This window comes from Pithys albifrons, chromosome 2 (assembly GCF_047495875.1).
Source record: "Pithys albifrons albifrons isolate INPA30051 chromosome 2, PitAlb_v1, whole genome shotgun sequence".
Lineage (NCBI taxonomy): Eukaryota > Metazoa > Chordata > Aves > Passeriformes > Thamnophilidae > Pithys > Pithys albifrons.
Genome location: NC_092459.1, coordinates 15,323,729 through 15,333,274, shown reverse-complemented (window position 1 = coordinate 15,333,274; position 9,546 = coordinate 15,323,729).

The following is a 9,546-nucleotide window of genomic DNA, read 5'->3' as shown; positions in this document are numbered from 1 at the left end:
TAGAGATAATTTTTAATAGTATTTACAGTGAGGCTATCATTCAAGGTTAAATATGACTCTGAAATCCTATATTTAGTCAGGATGCCTGAAACAGGCTGCTGGCTTACACATCAGTTTCAGGTATTCAGTGAAGCCAAATCTTTGAAGTGTCTACTTTCATCTCTGGTATTATCTGTAGAAAGAGGTGGAAGACATGGAAGGCCTCTGGAAAAATTTAAATTTAAAAAAATATGTTATATTTATTTGACTTTGCTTACACTTCGACATATTAGAAATCTTCAAAGATGTGTAACAACCCTCTTTAACTGCATAACAATTATACTCACCAGTTTAAAAGGATTTGTTTCATTCATGCTTAGGTCGAGGAACCAGTTAGGGGTCTCCATCCTTACAGTATAAGGAAAGGGAATATTTCCTTGGTTATATGGTGTTAGATTATTTATGTTATTGTTGGGCCTACACTATAACCACTTGTGCAAGGACTACATTGTGGAAGAGCTGCCTGTTCCTTTGCTTAGTGACAAATGAAATAATGGAAAACTGTTTTCCAAAGAATAAATGTTGTCAGGAACAGGCTATGCTAGCCAAGTGCTCCAACACTGAACAGACAAGCAGTGACATTGAGTTGACTGCATCTATGTATTTGTGTAGCAGAATGAACAGAGAAAATCGACAAAGACCAGAGACCACTTAGGAGATGTCTGGAATATAATGCTGAAGAGCAGCGATGATAATACATGGGGGAAAACTTCCAGTTAGACGTGGTTTAGAAATTTGGTTACAGAAAATGTGTTCTGCTGTTTGATTCTTGCCATGTCCAAGGGAAAAGAGTCCTTCTCAACATAACTTATAAATAAAAAGAAGGCCTTTTAAATAAAATAAATGAGAGATTATTCAACTCCATCATCAGCTTCTGATACTGATTAATACGATCCGGTCAAAATAGAATACTATTGTGAACAACAAATTATACATCTTCATTAAAAAGAAGAAATTAAAATGTTTCAAGATGACCCCATCTTTCAGATGTCTTAGTTTGGTATAAATAAAACAGATCTTTTTTCTTCGTATCAAAATTTCTGCCATGTAACCATATCCAGAATGTGGTTAGTTTACTCCTTTGTCTGATGAAATGTGTGTATTTTGACACTACAAAATCACAGCCTAGTGAGTTCCTCTTTGGCATTTCTTTTCCTTTCTCCCTTCCCTTCCAAGTAAGTACATTTTGTGATTCTATAATTCACTTTGCTACAAATCTTCTGACTATCTTTTATAGCTATGTGCATGAACTATAATAACAATGTATAAAAAGTACCAGAAAGAGAACATCTTTTTTTTTTTTACCTCATTCATAGTGATCTGTTGTTATTATTGCTGGCCTGAGTGCCATTCCCATGGTGCTAGTTCCTTTCTACTTATTAAGAAGCTGATCAGATAAGGTAAAGAAAGATATATTAACATGAGCCTGGTACACAGATATTATAATAGTAATAACAATGTAATAAACTTATAATACATTTTTTATTCAAGTATCAATTGGGGGAAAAAAGAGAGAATCTGTTCAGTGTACTTTGTCTATGAAGACCAAATTTCTGTCATAGATTCAAAAGATGCCTGCTAAACAAGATAAACTAATGCAGGACTGCATCATATTCTGCACTGGTTCTGCCCTAGCCCTGGATCTGTGTCAGGGTCATGAACTTTCTGTGCAGCGTAAATAATTGATTTTTCACTATGGTTGTAGAACAGAAAAGAAAAAAGAAAGAAAAAAAATCAGATCAAATAAATTGTTGTTTTCTTAACTCTCCCATACCCCTAAAATTGCATTTAAGGGAAATGTTCTGGACTACCAAAAGCAGAAAGTATCAAGTTTGTTTCTGAAAAGGAACATAAACATTCTAAAATCATAAAACTAAACAGAAAAGAGAGAGCAAAAAGCAGAGTGTGCTGCCTTGTGTTAACTTCAGGATAGAAAAGATTCAGGCCAAACTTCTGCATTGGCTCCTACAGAAATTTGAATATCTGTGTGCCACTGCAGAGACTGTGCCCTATTCCCTGGGCTAGTATGGGCTATGCAGGAGCAGGACATTCCTAGTCTCCTTCCCTGATGCTATTACACTTAACATAAGCTCAAGAATGTCTGAACTGGCATTCAATCAGCCCCCATGGAGGTGACAGATATTCACTGCTTATGGTTAGTACATTCTCAAGATACTTTTGTCTCAGAAATTCTTTCATTGTTTTATAAGGAGTAGAAGAGTTCTAGGGGAAAAGAAATATTGCTGTAGCACACTGTGGTTTAGAAGATGCTCCTAGCCACAGTCAGGGAAGGAGGTGACCTGAGCTCTCACCTCCTCCATGAGCTGACACTTCCACTTCTGTGATGCAACTGGACGAACTTCAGCCAGCTGGAGCCATGCTGGGAGCTTGACTCAGACTCATAGCGGACAATCAATTTTTAGCTGAATATGCTGTTTTCTAAAAATGTTACACAGTTTTATTAATATGCCAAACCCATACTTTTTCATTACACAGACTAGTTCTTGATTCATGCTCTACTGTGAGAGCTCTGGCTGCTAAGGACTGAAAGCCACGAGGTTAAGGAGTCTCAGCAGGAGAGTACTGTAACAGCAAAACTTTGAAAGAGTCCAGCAGACAATTCTTATTGCAGCTATTGAACCCACAACAGTTCAGCTTAGCAACACGGTCTTTTGGGGGAAAAACTGGACAACTCTCCCCCTTTTCTGTATCTTTATTCAGCTTTGAAATGCACATAATAGCTTTTATTCATTGAAAATTTTTAAACTAAATTAACTCCTGGTATAACTAATAAAACCATAGTATTTATGCAAGTGATTATTTTGAATCACTAAGAATGGATGTTGGCTGACCTGTAAGCCTCATCTAGGAATCGTATTTAACAATATATACATTCAAATTTGATTTGCCAATATTGAGAAAAGCAAATATTATGAATATGCCACTCAGACTTGAATAAATAGCATTGAATTTCATCAGCTTGGATCCATTTGCATGCACCCTGGGTTTGATTCCTAAATACCTATAATACATGGATGTTCAAAACATGTGGGTGCAACCTACTGCATTATAAAAAAACCCCAAACATTTATGAACACAAAGGAGAAACAGTCTGATCACAGTTCCAAGGAGTCAGCACAAGAAAAAAAATTCATCTAGGGTTAGCGACTCCTGGTGCTGTACTCAGATAACTGAAGCGTGTCTTGGTTCAATTTCTCAGCAAGAAACCAAAGATTTTCTAAATTACTCTGCAGCTGAATGTGAAAAAAAAATTATTAATGATATTCCTTTTTTTATACTAAAAATTGTCTTCCCTCTAAATATATTGTGCTATTATTAGTTGATATCTGAAATTAAAATGAAGACGAGAAATAGGGTTAAAAATATATTTTCTTGATATGAAGAAAATTTATTATACACAGTTTTTGTCAACATAGTAAGGTGTGTGCAGGGCTTTCTGTTTGTGTTGTGCATTAGCCTGGAGCCCTTAACTCTGCAGCCATTATGCTGACAAAGCTACCCTCAGCTATAACAGAAGTTTTACCTTTCCACATGTGCTCTTAGTGTGTGCACATCTGCATCCAGTGTGAATGATTCAATGTGCTTTGGGATTCAGGATGTAAATAGTGAATTAGACTGAAATAAGAAGCTACCCAAAAAAGAATTAAATGTGAGTGCATATATACACAATATAGAACAGCAGTTTTCTTTTCAGTGCTAGGCTTATCTTCTATCTGCAGCTAGTTGCATTAAGGCATGAACATTCATTCACATGAGATGTTCGACACCATAAATCTCAAATTCTCTCCTTGCTTCCACTCTTGCCTCCATTGTGCTGGCTATGCTAATGAAAAGCAGCTTTTGAGTTTCATATGTACACACATGTGTGCACAAGAAAGAGAGGTTTTATCATATAGGCATTTGTACTGCTCACCATAGAGATAGAAGCCCACTGAAGTAGAAAAAGTATAATTTATGCAATAAATCTGGAGAAAAGCATGTAGATGCTTTCTCTGGCCTCATAACTGTTTTTATAAAAACATAGAAACCAATATATCATTGAAAATGAACCAGTGCATTGTATCGTATTTCATGGTGTTTACAGAGAAAAGCAAGCTTTTTAACCACCTGGCAAGTATTTCAGAAAAAGAAAAAAAAAAAAAAAGAAAAAGCAAGGACAAGCATTAGAAGGAGAGGGGGAGGGGAAGTCAGGGACTTCTCATTTGCACATGTAAAAATGCAAATTTGATCCATGTCTTTCTTATCTAGTGGTAACAGACTTGGCTGGTGCAGTACAATAGCACCTATAGTTCTATGGCTAAAATTAATGAACTTTAAAAAGAATTGACTGGATTCTGGAAGCACTTCTATAAAGCCACATGTTCATTAGCAGATGTCCACCATGTACCTAGGAACCAATGATATGAAAATCTTGAAAGCAGGATGTAGTCCCCTGATTTTGGGACACAGACACGTTGAGTAGTAAGACTTCTTATTGTGAAACTGTTAGGTAATGGAGAGAAATGTGGACACTGACAGGAGCTACCAATTTCTTGCTTCTCCACCTATAATCACAGAAGTTCACAGTCACCTTTAAAAGCAAAGGTCATTCCTTCAACTTGTGCTAGATTAGTTTACCTTTGTGATAGCTGGGATCTACATAATGTTGACATAGCTGCAGAGATGGACCTAGTAGATTAGTTTTCCCCAAACGTCTGTAAAAAACAAGCATTATATTAACAAATCAGATCAAGTTATTTGGAATTATCTGAAGTAGTTTTGTCTTCACATTAGGAGGGAGTTTGCCTTGTGTAAGGGTTTTAAGAATTTCACTATTGCAACCAAGGACTGCTGAATTAGAGGCGATTGGACAAAGTCTCTCTGATACAAATTCATATGTCAAAACTTTTGTATTGCATGAAAAACAGTGGAGCTTTTATAAAACTGAAAAAATATGTTTGCCTTTCCTGTCTTACAAGCAAGTGTATCGAGGAAAGAAAGGGTTGAAATTGACTATAAAATCAGAGTTGGGCTTGGAAATTACAGAGGAATGTACATAGCTGTAGTTTTTTACGAAAAAAAAAGCAAGCTCTCTTCTTTTGCAAGAATAAATCTTCAGCTGAGTAGCAATGCTGGGCAAGAAAATAAGCTTTCAGAGAGTCTACAAAGCACTTGCAAGTAATTTGCTATCCCTCTACCCTTCCATGTGAGCTGAAATCAGATACACAGTAATTACGGCAAAGGCAGACTCAGGCACAGCCGCTGTAGCAGTGAGTTGCCAGGTGCAGCCAGGCTCTGCCAGATGGGCACAGTGTGACTGCGTACCTCAAAGAGGGGCTGGAAACCTGGTTGGGATGGGGGAGGCAATTTGTAAAGAGCACAGTATATGCCACCTGATATTGAGAGGGGTATGTATCTGTTGCAGTTTACCTGTCATTTTTGTAGGGCTTTCTACCACATGGCCCAGTAACTCCATGCTGTGGGAATTCAGCAGCAGATCGGATGCCATGAAACTCTCACATGCTTCCACATAATTACCTTCTCATGTGCCCTTTTTTATTCCTATTCAAGGAAACCATTCATTAGAAAACACAGCCTGCAACTCTGCCTGTGGCCAGCCTGCTCTACCAAGAAAGTTATGACCGTGGCTTGGGTTTTTCCCCTCCTGCCCTGGGGCTCCCCAACTGCAGCCTCTACCTGCTCATCTCTGGACGCTTGTTGCAGAGAGATTGCCAATACATTTTACCCTCATGCAGAACTGGGAATTCCTGCACTCACCGATGTACTCAATCATTATGAAAGATATTTTTGGCCTTACAATGATAGAAAATCTGAGACTGGAGTCAGCTCCCAGCTCTGTAAATGAGGTCAAAACTCCCCTTAACATCAGCAGAATTTCTCATTGGAAATCACATCGAGGTAGGAAAAGGGGCCCACTGTGCAGTTAACAATAGGACAACAGGAGAAGATTTTGTTCTGTAGTTATAGTTTTGCCTTTTAAAACTTGAACAAACCCCATAGCTTTTAATTTCTCCACTCCCTTTTCCTTTTCTCTTTGACTTTTAGGACTAATGGGCATACTGCTAACCCCATAATTTAAAAGGAGCTTTCCCTTTTCCCCCATTTAAACATTCTTCAACAAATCAAGTCTCCTACATACTTGAAGATGTCTGAGGTATTTCAGTGCCATGTTCACATCTGAGTTTGTAGAACTGAACTGAAAGCTAAGTGCATTGGAAAAGACTGCAGAAAACTTTGCTAAACAGATGATCACATGCATGAGTTTGTTTTACTTAGTTAGCATTTTTGCCTGCTGCGAGGTGTTTTCCTTGGATGGTTACCTACAAATACAGCACTGACCTCAGTGTGCATGAAGCAGGCCAGCACAGACAAACAGAGCCAATTGGACATGCTCTATAAATCATCACCCACATCCTTCCAGCAGCAAAAATAAAAAGGAAAGGAGGAGGGGGTAAAACAACTGGTGAGTGTTCCACATGAGGAAAGGGAGGCTATTTGGTGTCACCAGCTGGAAATACTCAGAGTGCTAAAGAGAAAGATACTAGCATGAGCTAACTATGTGCTGGATAAAGCACTAATATTATGAATAAATGATATCATCTTACAGACGTCTTGCATGGGCAGAATAATAGGCCTAAAAATATTCTCTGCTTTAAAAGACACCCACCTCAAAGGACAAGTGCAGAAATGTAATACTATGAATTATGAAACCAGAGTTAAATCCAACATAAAAGGCATTATTCATTTATTCATTAGCATCATTTACATGAGTTTTTCAACTCTGAATGTGTCTGATGTGGTTTCTACTGCTGTGATGGGCCAAATCCTAGGCAAGCACCTAAGTTATCTCCTTCTTTCCCAAGTATTCACAGAGGAAAAGTCATCAGGGATGAAGTAAATGAAGTCCTGCTGCCACCACTTCAGTCTTGATGAGCTGCAGAGCAGGATCTTAGCATACTCCACTGCATAAGTCAGTTTGAACATTTAAGCTAAGACATGTTGCATTATCTGATATATTATTTTCTCAGGAAAAAAAAACTTTGAGAAAAACCAAGATTTTTTTTCCAGCCTATAATTTTCCTAATGATTTTCTCAACCCTTTGCATCACTGCATTTGAGGAGGGACTGAAATTTTACTTTCTTGTGTGCTTAGTGATTTTTCTAACAGTCAAGTTACAGTATCAAACTTGTTCTGATTCTGTTCAGTTAAAACTTCTGCATTCTGTACAAATGAGTAATAATCAAGGACTGAGATACTAATCTGAATTCTCAGTCTTTTTCCTGGCTAATGCCTTGAGTTCCTTGAAAGCATTCAGAATGACCCTTTGTAGGAAAAGGTCTATCCTAAGGGGCCCGTCTTGACAAGAGGAGTCTTAGCTGGAAACCCCAAGTGAAAACACACATTTCATTACTTGTGAGATCTGGCCTAAGTCTTATTCTGCTCCTTAGCATATCCTGCTGTATAGCTCTAGGAGTTCTTTGATCATTCTCTTTGTTAAAGCTCCTTATGCTTTGAAGAGAGGGTCTTGCTGTTTTCCACTTGGTGATAGAGTACATATAATTAAGGGGTGCAACAGTTAAGTCCTTTTGGCAGTATTTGCCTTAGCAAATACAGTGTGCTAGTGACTGTTCTGCACCCCAAGGCCTGCTGCCATGTCATCACTCACATCCATGCAGTTAAACCATCTTGTCTTTTCCCCACCACAATCTTCATCTGAAACAGGGAGACTGTTCAAATCACTGACTGAAAGCATTCCCTGGCTTGTGCTAACCCCTGAACTGTGCCCAGGCACTGGCTGTGACTGTTAGCTGGACGTGGCCAAAGTTACATCGGGAATGATGCTGAAAAGTGAACTGCATGGATGAGTGGGTGCCAGGGCATAAACGCATAATCTGGTTCATTTCAGCTCCCTAATGTAGGCATGGTCTTTGTGGATTCAGTCTTCACTAAGAGTCTCAAGATGCTAGATTCAGCTATCCTGACTTCAGGCTCTCTTATGTTAAAAGTATAATTATGCTAGGCTCTCCATGCAGTCAATAGAAAGACACTTCCAGAGGAGAATTCAGATCTCTTTATATTATACAACATGCCCACTCATATACACCAAGAGAAGCCCAGCCAAACAAAAAATGTTTGATGTATTGATGGGAAGGGGCAAAAATTAAAAAAAAATCAAAATACAGAGAATTTATCACATAAATACAGCATTTCTGCTTCAAAAAGATGATGGATGGTAATGATCTGCTTCTTTTTTGTAGAGCTGAAATGCTTTCCATGGGTAAGAATTTCTGACTGTTCTGGGCAGAACCCCACATTGTAGTTGCCAGGTGGCTTCAGCCTAGAAGAAAGATGACAGACTCCTTCTCTTCATAAATCACTAGGTATAACATTCCAATGCATTCACCTCATCAGCTGGTACAAGATGAATATAAAACTGTCCAAAGAATTTTGGTGCACATCATTTCCAAACTCTTCCTACAAACACATATGGGTTGACTGAGGTGAACTTGTAAACACTGGAAATAGTTCCTGTCCATCAGCAGAACGGTTAAGGTCCAGGAAGTCTTAGAACCAGTTCTGCCCGTGGCTAGTTTACCATTGACCACCTTTGGTTTCACAAATCCATGACCACTGTCAAACTGGAGCAATTTATAAAGTGGGAACCCTATGCCTGCAGGCAGGTTTGCAACAAGTGCTCTCACCAGTGGCCTCAAAATTGGTATTCTACTAGGTTCAGCTTAAAAAGAAGTATAGTAGAAGGGAAACTGCTTTGGCTAACAATGATACAATAACTTATTTAATAATAGAAATTATGTCTTAAAATGTTTAGAAAACTTTGATTTCCAGTTTCAAAGGAAATGAGATTGATTTGCCTTTTTAGTGTTTTCTTCCAAGAGAAGTAACAAGCACAGCACAAAACCTTTTTAAAAAAAATCTGTGAGCAAAAGACATATTTCCTCTTTTCATTATTTTTTTCCTTACATAAAATTTAAGTATTTTTTTCTGCATAGTACTTGTTTAGCCATTTTCTTAGTAACTTCCTTAAATGATTTCCTTTTATTACTTTGCTATTGCAACTTCAAAACTAAAACCTTGCCTTGAAACCTGACATTTGCTGTTTCAAAGTCTAGCTTTTCTGCATGAATATCTCAGATTCACTTTTGGTTTTCTCTTCCTTGAAGTATCATCTGTATATTCTTTGCACACCAAGTATTGTTACTGTGTGTCCTCTTAATGATAGTAATGACTTTCGTACATAATAAATAAAATGGACAACAACATAGTTGATAATGAAAAGTTAAAACTGGTAAATTTATTGCCACTTTTACAACAAAAGCCTGGTCAACTGGAAATATTACCATGTTTATGTAAGTGTAGATTTGTATACATATTTTATGTATGTAACTCATATGGAACTATGTGTAGAATTTATGTATGGTTTCAAAACTGATTGGGAACTAAGCAAAAATGACAAATTATCTCAA